Genomic DNA, 25,732 nt, shown 5'->3' on the forward strand with positions numbered 1-25,732 from the left:
CATGCAAATGCCAAAGAATCTCACTACTAGAAGTGTATTTCGCAGATAGCCCCATTTTGTTGTTTATTATCTTGCAGTTCTAGTTAGCTCTCGGCAGAAATCTCACTGTTAGCATATGATGATGCACTTCAAGGGGCAGAGGGTTGCAGGTTGTTTAGTATGTGTTAAACCCGTACTCCCAATCGGTTTGTACGCGATATCGTACCGAACCGCAGCAGCACGTTTGTGTGGATAGGACGCGTAGACCCTACATAATTATAACTATAATATAAGAGGGAAGAAATCTTTTTTCGAGGATTTTTTTAAATATGTAACACTTCAAATATATTAAAAAATAAACTCCTCGAAAAAATAATCGTCGTCAATGTCTAGAAGCAATGTCTAGAAGTGGATTTATATAACATATACAACACTTATTTAACACATATACAATACTTTTAGACATAAATATTTTGGAGGCGAAAATACGGTTTTTCCTTAGTTGAACTCTTCACAAACAGATCTATGTTTCAACTTTATGTAGCCGAAAATCAAAGCAACTGATCACCAAATATCATCGCAACTGGTATACTTGATTTTTTTTCTCAAATTAACTCATGGTCCATCTCTACACCGATCCTTGTATTTATCTTTTGATTTTTATTGTTTCAAGACAAATCATCTCAGTGTGTGCATCACCTTCGTGGCCTGTGCCAACGACAGGTACGCGCGACGACGACCTGTCTGATACACAATGTGGCACTTACACGCACTAATAAAGCGCTGAACGAGTCGCGCTACCGTCATTCTGTTAACTTTTTGAAGCCAAAGTAATACCACCCAAACGTCTTTAGACCTACAATACGTGAGTTACCGGTAATATAGTGCAAAATAAACCGATTTCTCGGTGCCGATACGTTACATTTTTCTAAGCCTTCTTTTTTGAATGCTTATAATTAGGTTTAGGTTTAAGGCACAATGAATGTTACTTCGTTCCTTGTATTTGTTTACCGTATAGTTTTAGACAGTTGCATATCATTTCAGTGTGTGCATCACCTTTGTAACGTGTGCGCGTGACGCCCACTGCATCGGTCCGATACATAATGTCAAATGTATGTGTATGTACACGCACCCATATTGCACTAAACAAATCGGGCTACCGTGATTCTGGTAATTTATTTTTAAAGCCACATAGCACATATCCCCCAAAATTCTTTATACGATATAAATATTAATCTCGGTGCGGTTTCCTGAGCTTCATTTTTGGTACGCTTGAAAAACTAGTTAATAATTATAAATTTATAGTCGATCTGTATGCAGAACCTTATATTTCTTACTTTATAAGTATTTATAGTTGCTAGTAAGTCAGCTCAGTGTGCGCATCACCTTTGTGGCGTGTGCCCGCGGCAGGTGCGCGCGACGCCGCGCCGACCGGTCCGATACACAATGTGGCACGTACATGCACCCATATAGCACAAGTCGCGCTACCATCGTTCTGTTCACTATTGTTCTATACATTGTAGGCTGTAGGCACATAAATAACCTGTACATGAGATCATAATTCCATGACAGCACAAGAGGAGCCGCCTTTATGGCGGCGGCGAAAATATTTTAATGATAAAACTCCGCACCTACAACATAATTTGTTCTTACTCATAAATCGATAGGTATCTATACAAATAAATAACATTAATGTTTTCGTACGCTCTGCTTTCGAAGTACAACTGTCTCTTATTGTGATTATATAAATGATTCGTGCCTTCATCAATCCCAGCCTTTTAATACCACTCCAGTACAGCACAGACCCCCAGACTTATAGGAAGAAGATTTTAGAGTATCTACTCAACACGCTACTCGATTCTAAACAAATACAGTTTTAAAATATATAAATACTAGCTGTTGCCCGCGACTTCGTCTGCATTTGATTTTGTTTCTTGAAATGGCATTAAATTTAGTTGTAGATCTAAAAAGAATTAAAGTATTCAGTATCGCTAAGCCTTTAATGAGGGGTTTGCTGCTGTCCGCTGAGGAGTTCTGTCTTCTATCTCCAACCACAGTTAAACACATATTATAACCTCTATACTTAGTACAAAAACAATTATTCAAATCGGTTAACGTTTGTCGGAGTTATGGTGTAAAAACACTCATCCCCTCTCCCAAAGGAACCGCTTAATGTCGGGATAAAAAGTATTCTATATTACTTCTAATACTTCCAAAAATATGTGTACAAAGTTTCATGAGGATCGGTTAAGTAGTTTTTGCGTGAAAGCGTAACAAACAAACTTACATTGACATTTATAATATTAATAGGGATAGGGATAGGGATTTAATAACTATGAAATATAACCTCTTTAAAAATATTTTTTTATTTAATTAAGTTTTAATTCGATTCAAAAAATTTACAAATAATACGCGAACGAAGTATGGGAAATTGCTATTATGAATTAAAATTAAAATGCCCAGGTATGTGCGGCAATAGACCCCTACCACGAAATAAATAGGTTTCGCTTTGTAGGTAGTAAATAAATAATAAATGCATTAAAATAATACCTAAATCTATTTAGGTTTTTTCACATAATGACCACCACATATCACATATAATCACCACAGTTCTCTAGAACTGTGGTCATTATATGTATATATTACTTTATTTTGGATACCATAATAACTTATCTTAACAATACCCTCATCTATTACACAAGCTTCTATTGACTTGTAATCTGCTTTTCATGCAATTGAAAGCATCCTAATCCTCATTCCACTAATGGACGTCTATCGGTTGATATGATGATGATGACCTAATGACCTAATAGGTCTTTTGAAGAATGTTCCAAATTCCACGGTTTTGAGCCGTTTGTGTCCAGCCGTTGCGCTTGAAGTCGTCTGTCCACCTTGTTGGGGGTCGACCAACGCTGCGACTACCAGTGCGGTGCTGCCATTCTAGCACCTTTGGAACCACAACCTGCCGCCCATTGCCACTTAAGCTTTTTAATTCGTTGAGCTATGTCGGTAACTCTGGTTCTTCTACGGAACAAGCTATACCAAGAAAAAGACATGTTTAGAGTATATACATTCAAGTAGTAGTATTTCATTGCTCAATTCGAGATATTAGCAGATAGGAAGAGCTTTTCGCAAGGTCTACCGGTGTTTCGTCTCCGTCACGCGAATTCATGGTTGGCTTGCACCGGTAACTGCATCCTGCACGAAACAATATATCTAGCTATAGTGGCATTCAATGAAAATTATTTTAACAATTACCTATTCACTATTGAGATGTTCATTAAATCGTTGCGTCTATCTGATCATACTAATTTAATCTTTACATCTGTGTAGAAACCAAAAAAAAGTTTTTTTTTATTCCACCACAAGTTAGCCCTTGATTGCAATCTCACCTGGTGGTAAGTAATGCTGCATCATTAATTATCTTTCTAAGATGGTAGCGGGCTAACCTGTTAGGGAGTATGGTAGTCATGTCCCTAATCGATTTCTACGCGACATCGTACCGGAATAAATCGCTTAGCGGCTCGTTTTTGTCGCTAGGCTGGTAACCTAGGCCAAAGCTTCCCACCAGACCAGACCAGATAAAATTCAGAAATTATAAATTACCAAATGGCTCCTGCCGGGAATGGACCCTGGCACCATCTACTTAAATTCACAGCGCACAGCGCACAGTTGCGTCAGGGAGGTCTTCAAAACAACATGCTAACAGCCTTCATATATATTTTTATTATATTATTACCCCAGAATGAACCTTTTATAAAAATGTTGACGTGTAAAAATCTAATATTATACTTAAGAAAATATTAGATATAACTTTGCATAAGTTGAACATTTTATACATTGAAGTTACTATAAATTAATGGTATTTGAAAAGGGCGAGAGTAATTTACGAGATCGTTGGAAGATTTAAAACAACAAACAGACTGATTTGTTGTTTTAAATGTTCTTATAAACCTACTTGAAATGGAATAACATATCAACAATGAAAACCGGTGGGATTTAAACCTGGCAACTACCGTAAACTCATTGGTTATTGCGGTCCAAATTGCCAATTCAGCCAAGTCTTCCTGCTCACCGAGGTTACAGACAATTACATTTTTTGTTTGTTAAATTTCGTTTGTTTTCCTCGCGGGCCTACAGTGGTTAGGAAGACTGAGGCTAAATTGGCATAGTAAGCTGGTCTTGCAGTATCATTGGCAAAACCCAGTTCCTTTCTTAGTTCATGTCTAACTCTGGTTCACAATGAAGATTGTGCGTCAGCAGTTGCTTTTTTAAAGAGTAATGTTTATTAATATATTGATTCTAAGCTCAATCATTGAGAAATTAAGCAAATTATTTATTACGTTATGTGAATTATAGGATTATTGGTCATTGTATACCATGGAGTTCCGCAATGTTCTGCTTCTTATTAATTGATACACTATACTACAATAATGCACACTGTTGTATGGGGCCTTTACCTTCAGGGGTAGCAAATAATAACACACTGACAACTTCATTTAAATCGTGTGCTTTTTTGCACTGTGCAGTAAAACACGTAAATTTCCACAACTTTTATCACACCTGCGCAGTGATTTATATAAACGACGTGCAACCTGCCAACTGCATACAAAAGAAATCCCAAGATTATATGGGGCTTGAAATTATTTGATGCTTCCGCAATTCATCGCGAAATCCACGAAATGCCGTCATTTTAACGATTATTAACGTCATGATAAAAACCCTCATTAAAAATAAATGTGGCATAAAGTGTGCACTAAGACGCCTGCCGAAGACACTTCAATCCAATCCGGTTCGTACGAAACGACGACCTCACCGGTATTTTTTTTTTCTCCGCAAAACTGTCTTATTTACGTTAATTAAGTGAAGTATAAGTTCGTGACTAGTTCGGTGGGAGAGCTGGCAATATCGAACAGAATCGTGACGGGCGTTTCTCCGCTTGTTCTGTCAGTCATCGGATCATATTTAGCTTCGTATTCTTGTAAGATGTGAATAATGAATTTCTTTTGAACTTTTTGTGCGGGAAAAGCAATAACGCAATTATGTCAACGTAAAAACACCGTAAACAAGAACGGTGTTGAATGTTGACCATTCACATTGTCACATGTAGAGATGTTACACAACTGTGTAATTATAATGGAGTAGAATATGTTTTATAAAAATATTGATTACCACTAATCAATACTTTTAATACAACTGTAACTGGATGACACCTGTAAATTTAGTATTTTCCCAGGGGAAGCCTAAATAACGATAGAGAACGCAAATTTTTATATAATTAATTTCTGTCTGTTGCCGATTTAAATGCTACTTTTAGCATTCCGGGTTAACATTTAACAAGTTTTTTGTGACGAATGATTTCGTCCATTTTATACCATAACTCTGTAATCTTTATTTTATTTTATTTTTTTTTTATTTTGTTTATTAGGTTTAATAACAAACACTTACACTAATACAATCGTTTTTAAAATTTTAACTATTTTATTTAAGTGTAATGTTTTCTTAAAAGTAAACATAGCATATGAAAATATATAATAAGCTACAGTTATGTATATAATAACACCATTAAATGAAAAGAAAAGGTATTGTGAATGAGAATATAATAACAAAATATTTCACACACTATATAAAAATAAATCAAGGAAACAGCAAGTAAGGCTCAACTGGTCCATGATAAAAATATCTTATCTCTGAACTTATAAAAAGAGTCAGAGTAAATATCAACTACAGTGCTAATGTGGTTTAGGGTCTGACATAATCTTGGAACGGGGGAATTGGCACCAAGAACAGTTCTACGCAACGGAGGACAGAGTGGAGCTATAGGTTTACGGATCTTTGCGCAATTTTAGTCTCTCTACCAGACTAATGTATTCATAATGCTAATGCATTCAAAATACAATAGGTACCTACTGTATTTAATTAAGCGAAATACCCACATCTTCTTATCCAAGCCTTTTTCTGCACGTAAGGCCTTCACTTGTTATGCTTCGAAATTTTTCCTACTGAGGTCACAGCTCCAGCCATCCAAGCTCGTTCCAAAAGACTAGCAGGCCGCCCAGGTTGACAAGGAATTTTGTGCTGGAGACCCAAGGTAGACTGCGCTAGCCCGCCACGCAAATTCTTGTTACGCCTATTACAGGTATAGGCTGGTGACACTTTTTAGATATTATCGGTCTGGACACTGGTTTTGTTTCTAGATAAGAGGTGAGCTTACTTCGCTCCAATCTGATTTAAATGTGAAAATTCTACCTTAGTCAATCTGCGGTCAATTGCATTTGCCTAGTTGGGAATGCTGCTATAGTAATAGTTCGTGTGAACTACCAAAATATGGCCAAAGCAATGTAAAATTAAAGTACATGTCCATAATGTTGAGAAAAATCGTTCAGCGAAACTGCCTTTGTGAGCGTATTGCCATAATGAGAACATAGGCCTGTGAGGGGCAATATGTGACTTATGGGCGACGGTACTCGTTCTTTATTACAGTTATTATACGCCCGGGGCCCACACGAATTATAGAACAACGTACAGCAACTCCGAGAAACGAATACCTTTTTTATCCACGCCATTTCACGTTAAGCACAGCGTAAAAATGATTGCTACAAGGTTTGCAGTATACTCGTATGTACCTACCTACCTATACGAGATTAAAATCATATCTAAATAATATGCACAATTTTGCAATAGTCTTTTAGCACGTACGTTTTTGTCTACCGACTATTACTTTTTGACGGACTTATTTTGTCAGATAAAATGTAATCCCTTCTCTACACTTAAAGCAGCAGCTAACGTCAAAGTTTGGAGGAATGCTATGCCGTGCCGTGTCGTGTGGTAAAGGCAGATCAAAATTCAGTTTTTGACGACAACTTTATATCGATCCCGGGTTTCGTACGAGGCGACTTAGAGAATATAACGAAGAACGGGCAGCCGAATCCCTAGCATCTACTGATATATCCAACCCGTCTGCCCAGCGTGGTGATTGTGGTGAGAGGCCTTTGGTCCAGCAGTGGACTGTATAACAGTCCACTGCTGGCGGTTGTCGATGATGGTGATAGTTTGTCAGAATTGCCTTGTTTTTCGGAAATTCTAGTGCGTTTTAATTCATTACAATCAGTAGATGTTAATCCATTCTTACACACTATTATCTGCCATAGATACGAAAGCCTATTTTTGTGTTTGTTTATTCATTACCTAATTTGGGTGGTATAGAGATGCGAAGACGAATATCCGTCTATTGCACTAAAATTTTTAAATTTCATTAAATACCCATTCCTCCTATAATATCATTCATCAAGAAGTTATTAAATATTTAGTAAGTTTATAAATTAGGAAGGCAGTTTAATGAAGTCAAACTTTTATTATTCTTTATTGATGAAAGAATAAAATGTTCCTGGGAATTTCATTTAACATTCACTATTTCATTTTATATTCAACTAGGTTATGGCGTAAATTTGTTTTATAAATATAATTTTAATGTTTAATGGGATAGTTCATTAAAACAGATCAATTATTTTGAACAGGCGATTTTAAAATTGAGGATAGGTACCTACAAATACAATTTCATTTCAGAGGCCAAGGATGCCTTTAGGGTAAGTGGCGTCCATTGTTCAACTTTATAGTTATGTACCAATTATTATTCTCATAGTAAATTAAACGTACCTACCTACCTATAATTTACTAATGCGAGATAACATTTAATGCCTCCTCTACACTTGGAGCATCCAGAAGTCAGTTAAGAGATTTTTTTAATGTTCGTTTTTCGAAATTGGCGGTATATATTTTCTGTGAAATCTGTAGCAGCTAGAGTCTCCGAAAGTTTTTTTTCCAATATGTTAAAAAGTGAATCAAAAGACTCTAAAAGAGTTTTGTTATCATCATTATCAGTAAGTGGTACCAGTGCCGGATTAAGACATCGTAAAGGGCTTCATAGTATCAAGTCTTATAAAAATCGTATTCAGTACCGTAGAATACTACTACAATTAATAATTGACACCGAAAATTTCTTTATAAAAAATCCTAATAAATTTATGTAAGACTCAGGAGTCGAACCTACTACCTTATGATTCATAGTCAAAAATGCTTACCACTAAACCGCAGAATTTAGTAAACTATCAATCATAATATTAAACCTTTCTTACAAAATTTTACATTTATTACGTTCTGTTTTCGTAGAAAATACCTCTTGGCTGTAAAGTGAGAACCAATTTTGTAAATTAAACTAAGATCAGCTTATGCAGTGTATTGGGGAAGGATAAAAAAATGATCAGCCGCGAGCCAATATAAGAATACAGCCATCTTGGCAGGAGTTCTGACGTTTATATACGAACTTTATAGCCGCGTATAGTTTACGACTGTTTTAAAATTATTTTTCTTTATTGTTACTATATAGACTTCGAGCCTATAATTATAAAGTTAATTATCTCTCTCGAGTACCTACTTAGTAAAACTATTCTAAAGTTACTTTAATTTCTTTATTATATCGGTAGGTACAGTATAATAGTTATTTGTTTTTAATTATTATGTTCACTTTCATATATACAATTTTGACAATACTGTGTTATGAGCTTTTTAAAAAAAAATTGTGAGCAGGTAAGTACAATAAACAATTTAAATCTAATTTGGGTTTACTGACCCTTTTTGTGTGATTTGTTTAGTTATCGACATAAAGAATAATACCTCGTAACATAAAAAGCTAAGTATATTTTAAATTACATTTAAATTTCTTAAATTAAAAACGCACATAACTCTGAAAAGTTAGAGGTGCGTGCGGGGCTCGAACTCGGTCATCCGGAAGGAAAGGCCGAAATTCTTACCCTAGTGCTATTACCGCTTTTCGAAATTCGAGAATTGAAAGTTAATTTGAGAGACGCCGTTAGTCCAGCAGTGGAGTGGTCTGATAAAGGCTATCGACGATTGAGGCGTTTGCCATACTATTACCATTAGTTTTGTTAAGCAAAAATACAGGCTACTTATTATTAACATGCAAAGGCTGTAATCCAATACACTCATCGCAGCATTTGTCGGCGCATTACGTGAAGCGGCGTGAAGACAAACGTGACAGGCGGCGTGACGAGTGCGCAGACGTCACTTGCATTGGACACGCATCTCTGCGCGCGCCTCGCCTTGCATACCTCATTCATTTACATTCAGTTTTGTACATAGTTCTCTTTTGGGGTAGTAGTTTAGCATGCCTGACTACGGATCCAGAGGTCCAGTGTAATTTCAGTGACCACCCCGGCGCAGCGGTGTGCGATGGGTTTTTAAGTGGACAGTCCAGGGTTCGATTTTCAGCAGTTTTTACGGCAATTTGGGAATTTATAATTTCTCTGGCTTACCAAAAAAGACGTACCGCCAAGAGATTTAGCATTCCGGTACGTAGGTATTAGGTATTCTCAGATAGTTTTGTAAAGAAATTCTGAGTTAATTTTCGAAATACAAAACTAATTGCATACAATTCCAGATTGTAAACTTCAGAGACATATAAGCACACGGAAAAAATAAATTCTATTTTTGGCTCCATATCTATTACAAAATGGAAGGATTATCTTTTATTTTTTTTCCCATGGTAGTTTTTTATCATACCTACTAAATAGCGTTAAACCTAATTGCATTGAAATCCAAGTAGCTTTAGCGTGAGTCACATACAGACAGACAGGCTAAATACTACACTATAAGCCCCTGATTAAGATTTCCTAAAGTTACAGTGTACTACAGTTTTAATAACATACTGACTAACGGTAAAACATATAACACCCATTTTTCAACGTTGGGGTTTAAAATAACTTTTATGACTGTATAGAAAATATAGAAAGGCTTTGATATCTTCCTTTTATGAGTTATGGTTTATACCATAAACAGTTTTATCAACCTTGGATATACTTAACCAACGTGATGATGCATCTGCGAAATCCAATCCAAACTTTATCAATATTTGTCCGATAATACTTTCAAACGATCGAAGTGTATAGAAATGTTATTTTTAAAAATAGCCGACGTCAATATAGTGTATCAACATTATTCTACTAGTCTAGCCCTTCCATTTGATGTCCTATTGAGAGAGTTGTGAAAAAAATTTATTTGCCATTTTATGGTGGTCGCTATCTTGGACCGATTTTCATCGACTATAGCAAAGATCACTCCCGACTTACTCAAGGTGTGTTAGTCGCAAGTGTTCTTAGTTAAAAAAACAAAATCAAAATCGATTCATCCGATGCCAAATATAAATACGACGAAATACGATGCCACAGACAGAAAAACACACACACACTAACTAAACTTATAGCTCCAGTCGAGCTTTGTCACAAGAAGCTCAAGGTACGAGTACTTACTCGTATCCGTACCAAAACATTTCAATCATTTATTAAGATGATTCATTCGTTTAGGCAGGTAGTCAGTATAACAAGTAAATACATTTCTGGTAAGCAATAATTATTTAAGTGCCTTTACTTTTTGCTGGGTAAAAAGATTGCCATGTCGCAAGTGCTTCTTGTAAAAACGCGTACCTACGCAATATACGTAGGTGCTATTTCATAGCAACGTTTTTACTGCAAAAGAAGAATGAAACAAATAATATCAAGAAAAACAAACTATATACCTGCCCTTATGTTTAGTTGCATACATTTTAAATTGGACGCGTGACCGATGAGTCCTCAGTCCACACGCTCAGTTTTGCCTCCCGTACGATTATCTTAATATATTTTCGACCAATTTACAAAGAACCGTCGCTTTAAGAACTTAAAGGGTCACCGCACAAGGCGGCGTTTAGAAGCTCGAGTGGGTACACTTTTAACTCGTTTTTGTGTACACTTCGCCCACGAGGGAATGCCGCTGCCGTCTTTGGACGAGATATTTGTTAGGTATACGTAAGTTGTACAACAACATAATTTCTCATTATTATCCGTATAAATATAGCTCTAACGCCCGCGGACAAAATAAATACACTGGTTTTACAATTATGGTTATGTATCGAGCCTTTATTTTGATATCCTGGACAAATTTTATAACTATTACGATAATTATAACTTAGCCAAAATATCTCGGATGTTTAGGGTTAATTGTAATTCTTTTTATCTCCTATTAACTCCAATTTATCGGCAACTCTGGTTCTTCTAAGGATCTCGTAATTTCTGATTTAATCACGTAGTAGGTATATTTATAGTTTTATCCGTCAGCAACTCTGAGACTTCTTATAAGACCCAGAGTTAGCCACCATTTTTCGGAGATCTAAATCATCACTCGCGAAGCGCATTGTGTGACTTTGATCCTTTCGCATAGAGGTTTTTTGCAGGAGAATTTGTCACGAAATTTACTGAACGCTTCCCTTATTAATATACCTACGAGCTACCTATTATACACCAAATATACCAAATATACCAAAATCAAACATCATGATCATCCCAACCATTCATATCAACCTATTACCGGCCGTCTTCTCCCACAATGACAAGAGATTAAGGAAGAATTCCACCACGCTGGCCCGGTGCAGATTGGTGGACTCCACACACCGTTGAGCACATTATGCATCAGGCATGCATTTCCTCACAATGTTTCCTTGATCGTTGAATCAAGTGATATTTTAGAAGTGCGTGCTGGGAATCGAACTCGGTCCCCTGAAAGTAATATCGAAGTCCTACCCGCTGGGCTATCACCGCGCTCAAAATCAATCACCTCGCGAAAAAGGAAAAAGATATTTATCAGCGATTCAGAGGTGTACAAAAGAGCCAGTTTGAATGGAGATTTGATTTGATTTTAAAGCAGAAAAATCTGTCGGACTCTTTGGTTTTGTTGCCAAGGCATCCAGTTCGGGTGAGGTAATTTATGCCGGGTCGTGTGCGCATGTGCCGCTCAGCCTACCGCGACGCGAGCGGGCGCGGATGAGTCGTGACGCGTTCGCTTAGCCGGTAATCAGACCCAACCGTATATATAATACTAGAGTTCCGTCCCGGCTTCGCGCGGTTGCAATCCTTACAATTGTTTATGGAAGGACAAACAAACACTCCTTCGCATTAATATTATAAAAATCAAGTTGATTGGTTGCTCAGTTAGGGCGTTATGGAAGGACAAACAAACACTCCTTCGCATTTATAATATAAACTCAACTTGATTTTTGGCATTGAATTGCGCTACGACTACCGTCTACTGCGATCACAAACCCGTCTGCAGAACGTGGTGATAATGGGCAAACCCTCTCGTTGGGACAGGCCTTTAGTCCAGCAGTGGAATGTTAAAGGTTAATTGATTTTACAAAAAAACGGCTTCTATGTTTTATGGTTGATTTTCTCCTCTGTCTTCTCATTTATCGGCTTAGCTAACATCTCTTCTTTAATCAGAGCAACTGCTGAGTTTTTGCCGGTTTCTTCTCCGAAGAATCTTCCTTCCGATCTAGTGGTAGAGTAACTAAAAATTTATAGACTTTGTCTTTTTAAAAGTGATTATAGAGCAAGCCTACTTATAATGAATTTTGAATCCTATCTGTAGTTACATGTGTACCCAGTATTAAGAACATACAGAACCCTCATTCAGACAAAAGACGCAGCTCGAAAATAGTGCCAATATCAGCAGCATAACCCCATAGTAAAATTCCATATGACATAATGTGTGCTGTGAAAGTAGCTAAAATAGACTAGCCTAGCAGTTTTTATGTCCGTTATGTGGCGTATCTGCTTCACTGCAAAGGCGGCAGAACTAAGCCTGTTCGATAAATTATCAACATGAGGGCCCCATTGAAGTTTAGCATCTAACGTTATTCCTAGAAAAATTCCTTCAATGTTAGTCGTGTGCACGTTTTCTGAATGTTCTTAATTCTGTGCTTGTGTACTAGTTTATAATGACTCTTCTATGTATATACCAATAATAACATCAGACTCAAATAAATATAACTAAACATAAATTTATTGGATAGAGATTACTCGCGTGTTATTAAACAGAGTAATGAATCAAGTCAAGTGATAATAAATTAATAATAAATAAAGCGAACAGCAATAAGAGCGTAGGCCGCGCAACCTACCACTTTATCCTATAGGGCATGTGATACGAACTAAACTGCAGATATTAATCAACACCATTCTGGATAGAAAGAACGAACGTGTGGAATGAAAAAAATCAGATTCAATTAATATTTGCCCAGAAAACTCGTATCTCTAAACTTTGCTCTATTTATCAAAGCATGTAAATGTTTTTTAATTCGACGGACGATTAGCGCAGTTCGCAGCGACCCTGCTTTCTGAGTCCAAGGCCGTGGGTTCGATTCCCAGAGCATGAATGTTTTTCAGTGTCTCGGTGTTTATATGTATATTATAAGTATTTATGTATATTATTCATACAAATATTCATCAGTCATGTCAGTACCAAAAACGCAAGCTACGCTTCCTTTGGGGCTAGGTGGCGATGTGTGCGTTGTCGTAGTAGGTATATAAATTATAAATTATAACAGTTTCTAAGTCTTTTGTTAGAATATTAGCTTCCTCAATGTATAGATAGCTATTAGGGAAATAAAAATCTTTTGTATTACACGGAAAAGGTACCTACTGCATAATCGCTGACTAGAACCGATTAATTTTGTTATCACACAATAGTTTTTCATTTTCGAGATTTTGCTAAAATGTGAAATGATTTTTTGATATGGCTACATATCATTTTTAAGGTTAGAAATTATAAGGTATTTAGGCCTATTTAAAAAAAAAGCGGCCTTAATCATTGGGTAAAGGCTGTTAAATATGTGGTATCGATGCCTACCTTCATACTTACTGATTTTCTCTCTTTTTATTGTGGTTAAAAGTGACGTGCGATTAGAATGTAATAGAGAAGCAGAGCCACAATTCCGAAGTCACGACATCGGTGCGTGTTGTCTGACGTGTGCGCTAATCCTGCCGACATCGTCGTCGGTATCATCCCACGGCTGGAAGCGGCGCGCGACCGCAACGACCTCGACTGCGCGCCGCTTTTCTGAGTACAGCTACAGGAGGTATTCGTTCAAATATATATTTTTATGACACTACTGGTCAGCCCTTGACTGCAATGTCACGTGAAGACGCAGTCTACGATCGTAGTGGGCTATCCCCTTTTGGGTTCGGCAATTGTATTGAACCCCTAATCGGAACGCTTAATCGTTCGATCGCACGTTTCTGTCAGTACACCCGTAACTAGCCACGGCTTTCCACCAGACCAGACTAGAGAAAATTCAGAAATTACATATTGCCTAACATTGGAATTTTAAAATTTTTAATAGTACAATAACGGTAGTACAGTTATAAGAGAGTTCTAACCCTCAAAATAGGTTTTCCTTACGATGTTTTCCTTAAAAGCAAGTGATATTTAAATGCTTGAATAAAAAACGCACATACTTAACTGCGAAAAATTAGAGGTGCGTACTAGGTATCGAGCTCGATCCCCCTGAACGGAAAGCCAAACCCTTACCTAGGCGCTACCATCTCTTAGGAGAGGAACTGATTAGGGTTTAATATAACTGCCAAATACCCAACAGCTTAGCCTGTTACTATCTTATCAACATTTAAAATTCCAGTGAAGGGCTAACTTGAAGAGAAACAAAGCTATTTTATAATAATCTTATTATCTAAGAACCCGGTCGACTGTACTCGCGCAGGGCGCGGGCGGCGCGTGCCTGGGAACCGGCGGCGCGCGCGCGTTCTCACGGCCGGCCTGACCTGCCCCCCGCACCGCGCCCCGCCTCGCCGCCTCCGCCGCTGTATCGCGCGTTTCTCTCACCTCTGCTTAGGGCTGCCCTCATGGCTAGCATGGACAGGAGACATTTTTCTCCTACAGAAAAGGATAAAATGATATCTTCTTCAACAGCTTTCTCAACTCTCCGGGTATTGGTATAAGTGGAATTATCTATTTATTCATCTCATACCGAAATGAGCAATTCTTATATCCATATATATAATCTAAATCTCGTAAACGGCGCCAACGATTTTCCTGAAATTTAGTATGCAGGGCGTTTTAGGCGTGATAAATTGATCTAGCTAAGTTAAATTTCATCTTGTTTTCAGGCAATTATTAACTGCTACAATATAAATACGAAGGTGAATTTCGCTACCATCTACACTACATCAAGTTAAAATATCTCAGGTGGGAAATCGGGCGGTTCAGTCCAGATGTTATTTTTACCCCTTTTTTGCTCGGTATTTTTTTAAATTTATTTACCAAAAAAAATACAGGTCATCCAGGTACTACGCGTTATAACTACGAGTTACCGTGCTTTGGCAAGTGGACATGGTAAGTTTATCCTTGGTCAGGGGATATAATCAGCTGATATTATTTTTGTCTGTAATAGCGATTTGTTAGACTTTATTCCTTGTGAGATTCACTCAGCGCACTGCCAACTGGGAGACCTACTCATACTAATACAAATACAAACGCCGGTAAAAAAAAATATACATGGAGTTTATTAATATTGTCGCGTATCAAGAGTTTATGTTCCATATATTGGCATGAGGAGATCCGTAGAAGATTCAGAGTTACCGATTCAACGAGTCGCGAAACTGAAGTGGCAACGGGCGAAGCAAACAGCTCGGAAACCGATGGACTTTCGCAACCCAAAGTACTAGCAGTCCTTCACAGATAAATGCAGCGTTGGTAAGACTCCAACAAGCTGCATAGATGACATCAAGCGAGTCGCAGGGAGCCACTGAAAACAAGCAGCCTAGGAGCACGAATTTCGGAACTACATACAAAAGACGTATGCCCGCATCACTGGAAGTCAATCTGTTAAGGTGATTATGATGATATCCAATGGCACTATGCATAGATCTCCTTTTAGAATGAGCAGGGTTAAGGCCTTGGACAACAACACTGGCCAAGTGTATATCTTTTTATATTAACTCTATTATCAGAAACTCTGTAGTTAATCTTTTCTAACATATAATTTTTAATTTAACAATCATTAATCCATCGGGTTTGTAACTAAGGCGTAGTTTAATTAATAGAAATGTTGAGTGACGCAGTTGTGGCATAGATACGTCAGGACTTCTCCAAACTCGTTCGTTTGGAGGTCTATTAAGATGCATCTTTGTATTGCGTTATAAAGTCAACATCTCCAAAAGTACCTGCATGGTGTAGAATGTAAGAAATAAGCTGAATTTAAATTACACTACACAGTACACTTATTGTATATCATGGACTTTTACAAAAAAATTACTCCTGCTATCTAATATTTGAGTCGTAACTACAGCCTGCGTTTCGGGGGCACTGAGTTTGAGCTCCGGCAGACACGTCTGACTTTTTGGAGTTAAGTGTTTTTAATTAAATTTTTAATTAAATATCACTTGCTTCAACGGTGAAGGAAAATATCGTCTTCGCCTTGGAAGCAGGGTCGTTGCCCACTGCGCCAATCGGCTGACAAGCCGTCAAGTATTACTTCCCCGGAAAAGCTCTGTCACGAAAAGGTCTACTACTACTGTGTGAATATCTGTGAGAAGGATAATGAAAATCGGTTTAGATTTAACGGAGAAATCTTTTCTGGATTTCCAACTCATACTATTGAACAATATGATAGTACGAACAACAAAGTTTATATTGATTGTTTAGGCACTGATGTAGTCAATGATGCAGGAAAATGCAACTGTGTTGTCAGCCCTGCCGTAACTTCTAAACAACCGCCTCAGTGATTTATAGACTCGGTGAATTCCGCCTCAATTAGTGGTGGATTAGTCGAATGCAGATAATACCTGCGTTATTAGAAAGCCTGAGTGCCTGTAGACATGCTATTGAAATAAGAAAGAAAATCATATATAAGTAGGTATTACGAGTGCAATTTTAATTTAAACGTTTGCTTTTTATATACCTAACATATCTTCGTTAAATCTCTTCTCACATTCCTAACTAGGTATTTAATATATTATTTACACATTTGGTTGCGGCCATATGCGTACACTTCTCATTGTCTGATCGATTATCACAATCGTTTGAACCAATGGTTCAACTTGTCTTAAACAATTATATCACTTTTCTGATCAATGATTACTATGCTCTCAAACAATAGTTACACTAGGTAGTCTAAAATATTTTTTACACTTGTCTGAAACAATTGTTACAGTTGTCTAAAACAGGGCAGTTGCATTATCCAACTGCCATGCCAGCCTGATAAAGTGCTCTTCTATGGCTTTAAGTACCTATAAGTTACAGAAAACCACGGTAATTATTGGCTACTACGTATACCTAAAGTGCAAGGCGAAACCAATTAAATGCATATTACTATTTACTCTTTATTAATAGCTGATTAACTATAATATTACATCCCAGATGATGATGATCGAAATAGCTTCTATACATTAAGGTAGGCATAAAGATTTTATTGGATAGAAGGAGGCGTTACTTTGGGGAAATCTATACTTATAATAAAACTGTAACTGGAAGATTTCTGTACATTTAATATATTTTGAAAATGTTGACCGGGGGATGCTTTATAATCGATACTGAGTCCAAAACAGATTTTTATTTAATTTTTGTCTGTCTGTCTGTCTGTCCGGGCATCACGTGAAAACTACTGAACGGATTCAAATAAAATTTGGTATAGTGGTAGTTGATATTCCGGGTCAACAAAAAGCTTCTCCCGGGAAATGAGATGAAAATTTTTATCAATTTTACCTCATAGCTCCGTTAAATTTGAACCGATTTTAATAATTCTTTCTTTATTTGAAAGTGAGAGTATTTTAATGAAGATCGGATAAATATTGTCGGATATAAAGGTTATATATAACTGTTCACAGATAACAGCGAGTCCCAAAGCATATGGGACAGCGATAGAATGCCTGCGTACCATCCTATTTATATTATAAATGCGAAAGTTTGTGAGTAAGGATGTATGGATGGATGGATGGATGTATGTATATATGGATGGATGGATTGGCATTTTTAAAGTAATCATTATTACCTACAAAAAGTCTGGGAGGCTAAATGCCTAATTGTTAGGACACAATAACCGCTTTTTGTTTTAATTTGTCAATCAAAACACGGGTACAATCTTCAGATGGTGACGTGATCATTTTCCTATCCGATCCAAATAAATAATAATTTCTCTTTAAATTATTCAAATTGGACCTATCGTTTAGACATTACTTCGGTTATAGAAATGCTAAAAGATATTAAATCCTATAATAACCACACTCCTATACTCCACTTAACAATTATGCATTGTAAAGTACACTCCTGAGGATACTCCGGTTTCGGAGCGAAACGTGCGTAGAGGGTACATTGCCGAGGAGCTGTTTGGTGTGGAGTATACGGATTGAAGAAATTATAAATTACACCATACAGATTCTCCTGCTGTTCGCGGAGTATAGCAACTTAAGCTAATTTTTCATAGTATAAAGTTTTTAAACTAAAAGAGGTATCTTAATAAGAGACGAGTAAGTAACTAACTACAAAACTATCTTATCGCAGGACTACGTAGGCTGCTTATTAGTATCTACTTATTCAGATTATACCTCCTAGCGCACATAACCTACGATCACAGTAAGATGCAATCTGTGTGGTATACGAGGCAAGCCGCCGTGCCTCAGCCTCTTGCGATTATAACATAAAACACCTACAGAATGCGCATATCTGAACGTTTCAGTAATTTTATGCCGATTCCATTACACACGCTTATCTAAAACTTACGGTTTACTTTCGCCCTTTTATCGAAAATCGTCTGTACTCTTAGTACGAAGTTATTGCACTCGCAAGCGTAGAATACTTTTTTTCAAAAGATGTATAGGTACGTGTAGTCGTTTTAAGTGAAGCTAGTCAAACAAAGGTTGTTTTTTGCCTCGGTTTACTCTACCGATGTATGTAGTATCTACTAACCAACTACAAAACGTTGTCGTAAGACTAGGTAGGGTTTATGTATTCGTACCGACTTATTCAGTTTCCACGTACTAGTGGTACTCAACGCAGATATAGTGAGATGCAATCAGTGTGGTTTACGAAGCAAGCCGCCGCGCCCATGCGATTATAACATAAAACATTTTCAGAAAGCGCATATCTGAACGTTTTAGTAATTTAATGCCGATTCCATCACATATGCTTAAATCTAAAACTTTCGTCTCGCTTTCGCCCTTTTATAACTCATCGTCTGTTCTCTTAGTACGAAAAAGCGGTTTCGCAGGCGTCGTTAATAATTATAAAGCTTTTTTTTACACCTTGTGTTTAGGCCTTAGTCCTGATTCTCTATACCATTAAAGTATTAGGTAGTTTCTGTTTTCTGCAACGACTGTCAATTTTTACGTTACAAAATGTCATTAAGAGGACATTACGATAACCGGTTCAACGCAGCATCCGGTACCTGATATTAAACGCCTTACCAAGACAGATTACGACCTCTGTTTGGCAAACTCAAAAATACGTTAACCTGAGAACGTCATCCGAAATAAGGAGTTTTGGTAAAAGAGACGACTTGAATGCCGTTGATTAATTTTCAAAAATATTTTTTTACATTCAAATGAAATTCAAATCACTCATTTGAATTATATTCTGTTAGGAGACCTCGATCAGTTAAACAGGTAGTAAGTAGGTTATTTTTACTCGACGATACGAACCCGTTTCAATACTCGAACCATCGAACATGAAGATGTGTTTTAACTTATATACGTACTAAGGGTACTGATGTGGGCTGTTTTACGATCTATCCGAGGAGAACTTTATTTCCAAGCTTAAATATTTTTCAAGTCGAAAAAAGGATTTATATTTTAAAGCAAGCATAATCTGCGGGATTTATTTGCGCTGACATTTACGATACAACCTTTACAACTTTATTTGCTCGTGCCGATGATGACGATTGTTTGTTGACTGTAAAACTATCTACGAGTTTGTTCGTCTGTCCGTAGCTGTTGTAGGAGTATTTCCATTTAGGTAAGAACTAACCGACTTAAGTATAGAAGTATATTTAACTATGCCATTGCTGACCTCTAGGCCTTCTGCCCACCTTGATACCGAGGCGCATGACGGCAGAAGAGAGCGTCATGTCGTTTAAAGTAACGGCCTACTGGTATATTTTATTCCCAAGGTGTGCAAATGTAGGTATGTCTCACATAAAAATAGAAAAATGAAAAAATCACCTCTGTACACTCTCGTTGAATTACCATAGATGGGCGACTCTACAAGATTAAAATGTTAAACCTATGCAACCCCCGGAGATTAATTATGTTTGAGCATACGCTGATACCTTAGTTAGCGGCTGCATTATCTGCTTTGCATATCCAGCCAGCTCGTGCGCGGTCACAAAAGGTAAACAAAACAACGACGGCTCAAGTTAAGCGAGATAGCTCTGCAAAAACACGCTACCTGCGTGAGTCTTCAAGGTGCCTTCCCATATTATGGAGCTAGGTCTCCAAAATGTTTTTTAACGGCCTCCCTGGCTCAGTGGTAAGCGTTGTGATCTTATAAGTGGGAGGTCTAAGGTCTTAATAATGCGGTTTTTTGCGTTAGCATACGTTAAACATATTTAGGGACTGTTCGCGTATTCTAATAACCAAATTAGATACTCACAGAGTTTTATTTATTTAATACCCCTAGAGGTATTTTAAAGCAATAGCCAAAAAAATTTTTTATATAAAGGTTTAATTAATAGATACAAACAGGATATGGCTGGTTTTATTAGTTGGCGTTGGTTGGTTGTTCGTATCAGCAACAATTTATTATATTTTTAACTGCCGCACTTTTTGCCACCTCTTCGTAGAACTACCAGACACCATTTGGGTGCATCTAACGAATATGATGAAGTCCCGGACAGAGACAGAACTATGGAGACTGCCTATGAAAAAGAGGAAGGGCATAATAAATCCTTTACAAACTAAAATAAGGGTTATGTCAAAATCGGTCGGTAGCCGAAACAAGTTATTTAAATTCGGTGGCCGCCAGGACGCTACGCCTACGTGTGCCGGGAACGGGTATCCGAGCGAACAGCAAGCTTTTTTTTAAAAAAAAAAGAAACTAACATTATGATATTGTAGATTTCATGTGAAAAGAGTGCTGATGTCGCGACGAGAGATGTCAGAAAAACTGCGCTATACATCATAAATCCGATACGAAATTTCTCTGGGCAATTTATATAATTACAATATGTAAAGAAGTGTGAATATATCAGTTACTATTCATTAAGAGATAAAACTTGTATCAGTATTATAGTTAGAAGAATTGAAATAATACTTTGCTTGTGTTTGAACATTGTAGGTACCTAAGCTTAGGGAATTCATTTGCTTAGAGCTTTAAGGAATATATATATATATAATTTTTTGTTTGAACTATAATTTTATCTTTACTTTTTGTTTAATTTAATTCCAAGTTATGTACACATACTTTGGGTTGTAACTTAGAAAAAAACTTGTTATTACTTATATTTAGATCTACCTTTAGTTATTATCTGTTTTGTGTACCTAATAACAATAAACAATGGAACTGTTAGGTTCAAACTATTAATATTTCAATCAATCTGAACTAATCCAACTTAAGTATAGTTATCCATTCTTAAAGGCGTATAGATCCAAAACATGGTTGCTAACTATTTTCCGCATAAGAAGGCTCGGTCCGACTTAGCGGACAATAAAGAATAGCCATCCTTCCATGATCAAATGAAAGCGAATGAGAAATGAGAAGATCCAGGCCTACCGTCCTAGCTCAGCGATTTCCGAAACTAAAGTAGTGCTGGAGTGGCGAACCCATACTGGAAAGCACAGTGTTGGTATATACAAGGTGAACAAACGGCATAAAACGAGCCGCAGAGAGTCGCTGGTAACATAGCATGTGAAAATCCCTACAAAAATACCTAAGAGTATGTTTAGAAGCTCTGGACGTCCTATGGTTAAGAAAAAATATGATCGGTAGTGGACGTCCGTGATTGTGATAATTATACAGGTTTAAATAGTTTCGTATTTGGGATTGATATCAAATAAAGTATCGATATATATAGTAGAATTTATAGTAGGTCTTTTTAAGTGGCACCAACAACACCGGTGAATTGAAATTAAAATGCCTGCACATATCATGCGAATCTTACACAATACGATATCGTGCTAATGTATGCGTGTGACCAATAAAGCAATCATCAGGATGGTCCGGCCAATTACGGCAACGGCGGCTTATTGGTGGACTTCGAATTTTTATATTTCACTTAATCTGCCCACTGCTTTACCTGCGTGTACTATATGCCTTATTATTATTAATAATATTTATTTAATTTAAGGAATTAGAATATCACTTATACTACACTACACATAATGTTCTCAAACTATGGCAGTGGTTTATTCAAAAACTATTAGGTTTTCGGTTCCACAGATAAGTTCAAAAGTCAGTACATTTCTAAAGCCTTTAAAGTATTATTTCGGTTTTAATTTACAATAATATAATAAAATATGTAAAAAACACCCTTTTACTTTGCTGTATTTCTACGCGAGACAAACCAACAAACACGCCCGGTATTTTTATAATATTAGTATGGACTATGGATAGTATATATTTGTAATAACTCGTACGAGGCTTTGGCTGCGGTGCGAGTGCACGGTGGCTCACAGCGTTTATGCAAAAGAGATGCTAATTCAATTTGCGCTTCGAGATAACTTCAACTGTACAATTAAGTACGAGTGGCTTCGAGACAGTCGCGTTCGATAAATAACATATTAATATTGGCGTCGCCATCGGCAGGTAGGTGCGAGGGGTGCACACTACGAGTCTAATGTACCTACCTGTAACTTGTAGACTCATTGCTCATAGGATGATCATTATCATAATGGCAGCCCATTATAGGCCCACTGCAGGGCACGGGTCTCCCACACGAGAACAGTTTAGGTCGTAGTCCACCACGCTGGTCCAGTGCGGAATGGTGGACTCGACACGCCTTTTAGAACAATATAGAGAACTCTCAGGTTTCCTCAAAAGGTTTTCTTTCACCGTTGAAACCAGTGGTACTTTAATTACATAAAATGCACATACCTTACTAAAGTTTGTGGTGCGTGCTGGGATTCTAATCATAGTAAGCTAGGGTCGGAGAAATATTATTACGAGTTATACGGTTCAGGAGCTACATATTTTTTATAACAACATGGTAGCTTTGTGGCTTTATATCAACGATATGATAAAAACTCGCTCGAAACCTCGAGACACTTTATAATAATAGTGGACGTTTCATGATTGTGATAAAGACCTAACTTCGATACCGGTATGAATAGTTTCGTCGGTGGGACTTATATGAGCTAGTAAGTCATTAGTTTGACGATTACTCTGGCGCTGTTTTATTAGGTCGCAGGTTCGATCCCCAGAAAATTTGAATTTTCTCTGATCTGGTCTGATGGGAGGCTTCGACCGTAGTTACCACCAAGACGTGCCGCCAACCGATTTAGCGTTCTAGTACGGTGTCGTGTAGAAACGTTTGGGTTTAATATAACTGCCATACCCTTAATAGGTTAGCCCGTTACCACCTTAGACCAGATCATTATTTACTACCAGGTGAAATTTCAGTCAAGGGCTAACTTGCATTGAAATAAAAAACATTGTTACGATCTACGATTCAGGAATTGTGATAACAAAACGGATTACCTTCTCATGTTAATGGCTTTATTTCCATGGACGCGTGAATAATATAATTATAACTTTAGAAACAGTCTTTAGACGGATAAAACAGTTTACTGCTTTCACGTCTTTTCCTGTTCCTCACCGTTTTCGTTCCTGAACTGATTTCCCTTCTCAAATCGGGGACAGCAAATTATCCAGAACAAAATTTTTAGAAATAGCTAATGTGTAGGTCTGTTTTTCGTGATAGAATGTATCCTTTGTGTATCCTCTATAAGTGGATAAGGGTGGATAATCCCAAGTTCTAACTCTTTTCTGTCACTAAAAAGTTATTCTTATAATCGCACCCGGAACCTCCTGTTTAGACGAATTTGCTTACCAGTGAACAAACGAGACAGCTTTATCAGCTTCTTGCCGGTATACTTATAATAAAGAAAATATTATTCCGTCCACAGGGTCGCCACGCTCCATTCAGATTTCTGAAGCAGGTAGGCAGGCAGTTTCATTTTGTTGGCATGGTCGGGCCTCGGATGAATGAGTGCCGTCGCGCGACGCAGTGTGCATATAAATGAGATGTGTACCCACTTATTACAGAATCCCTGAAACCTACTGGGAACAAGAGAATATTTGTTTTTTGTATTTATTTAACTTACGAGTTGACATTCCTATTTGTTTTGCAAGTTGACATCAAAAGCCCATTCCTATTTGTTTACATAATTCCCTTGTTTTTATGTCTATTGACCCACCAAACCGCATTGGAGCAGCGTGGTGGGTCTATGAACTAAATCGTCTCTCGTATAAGAGACGAGGCCTCTGCGTAACGGTGGCACTCGGATATAGGCCGCGGATGATGATCATGATGATATTTCTAAAAATATTTTATTTCCCTGTTCCTATTTCCCTCTTAGGTATATTAATTTATCTATGCAATTAGTTAAAATATTATACATTACTTATTTTTTTTAATGTGTCTGTGCAATATATGCGCGAATTACGGAAAAAATACTTTAAGTATATTTAAATGTGGCATGCATAACTGCTTTTCAGCACTGCTCGATTCCCGGTTCGAGCCAAAAATTGTTTGGTATGGTTCTTTTAATCCGGTCTCAGACCGGGGATAGGAAATTGGCCTCGAACAACTCCGTGCTTAGAAGAACGTAGAATGGATCAAAAGCTGTAATTCTCTCTCCAAAGAAGAGAAGACACGTGTCCCAGCCGAGCGGCATTAATAGGCAGAAAATTATTAGTTATTTGCTGAAATTAATAATTCTTAAACTGTATTATTATCTCTACCGTCAGCACACTGCAGTTAGCCTATTTATATTCAAATTCAAATTCAAAATTCATTTATTTCAAGTAGGCCTAATATAAGCACTTTTGAAACGTCAAGTCTGTCTGTTTGTAGTGATTCTACCACCGGTTCGGAAGGCAGATTCTACCAAGAAGAAGCCGGCAAGAAACTCAGCAGTTGCTCTTTTCCAACATCAACAATTTACATTTTGCATTTTAACATTCATTTTTCAATCTTGTGAGAGCTGAAAGCGGAGCCGGATGCTTCCAAGCAACCTTGTCAATAAAAAATTCATCAATTAATAAATATTAATACATACTCATAAAGTTGAAAAGTCTATAAAGTCTATAGATGTATTTTTAAATTCGTTCTTCTTAAAAGTAGAGTTTTTGAGACACTTATTTACTACACTTCTACCTACTTCATTTACCTTCTTCACTTTAGTTTGCATTCATTATCATCATAGTTATCAACCTATCTACAGAATGAGTAGGGTTTAGGCCGTAGTCCACTACGCAGGCTAAGTTTTTGAGAACATTATGGAGGACTCTCAGGCATGCAGGTTTCCTCACTACGCTTCCCGTTTAGAGCAAGTGATATTTTATTACTTGAACCGCACATTACTTTGAAATGTTACGATTTTTTTAAGTCGGTTAAAACGGGACCTTCCTTACCACGCTTTACCATAATTTTAAATAACAATGCTGGAATTCATAAAGCTAATTTTAAATAACAACCGATGTAGAAAAATCGTCCATAAGCTAAATAATGATACTTGTATTTTACACGATGAAACTCGCAATTTACCCTTGGCTATCGATGTTATTTAATGCGGCTGGCTAAAGTAAGAAGTGAAAAAAATAAGTGCCTGGAGAGCATTTTCGAAAATCGATTAAGGTAGACATGATTGAGGGGCCACGTTTTTGTGCCAGTACGGGGTCTCTGTAACACTTTAACTTAAAATGT

The sequence above is a fragment of the Pararge aegeria genome, chromosome 13 (assembly GCF_905163445.1).
Source record: "Pararge aegeria chromosome 13, ilParAegt1.1, whole genome shotgun sequence".
Taxonomy (NCBI): Eukaryota; Metazoa; Arthropoda; class Insecta; order Lepidoptera; family Nymphalidae; genus Pararge; species Pararge aegeria.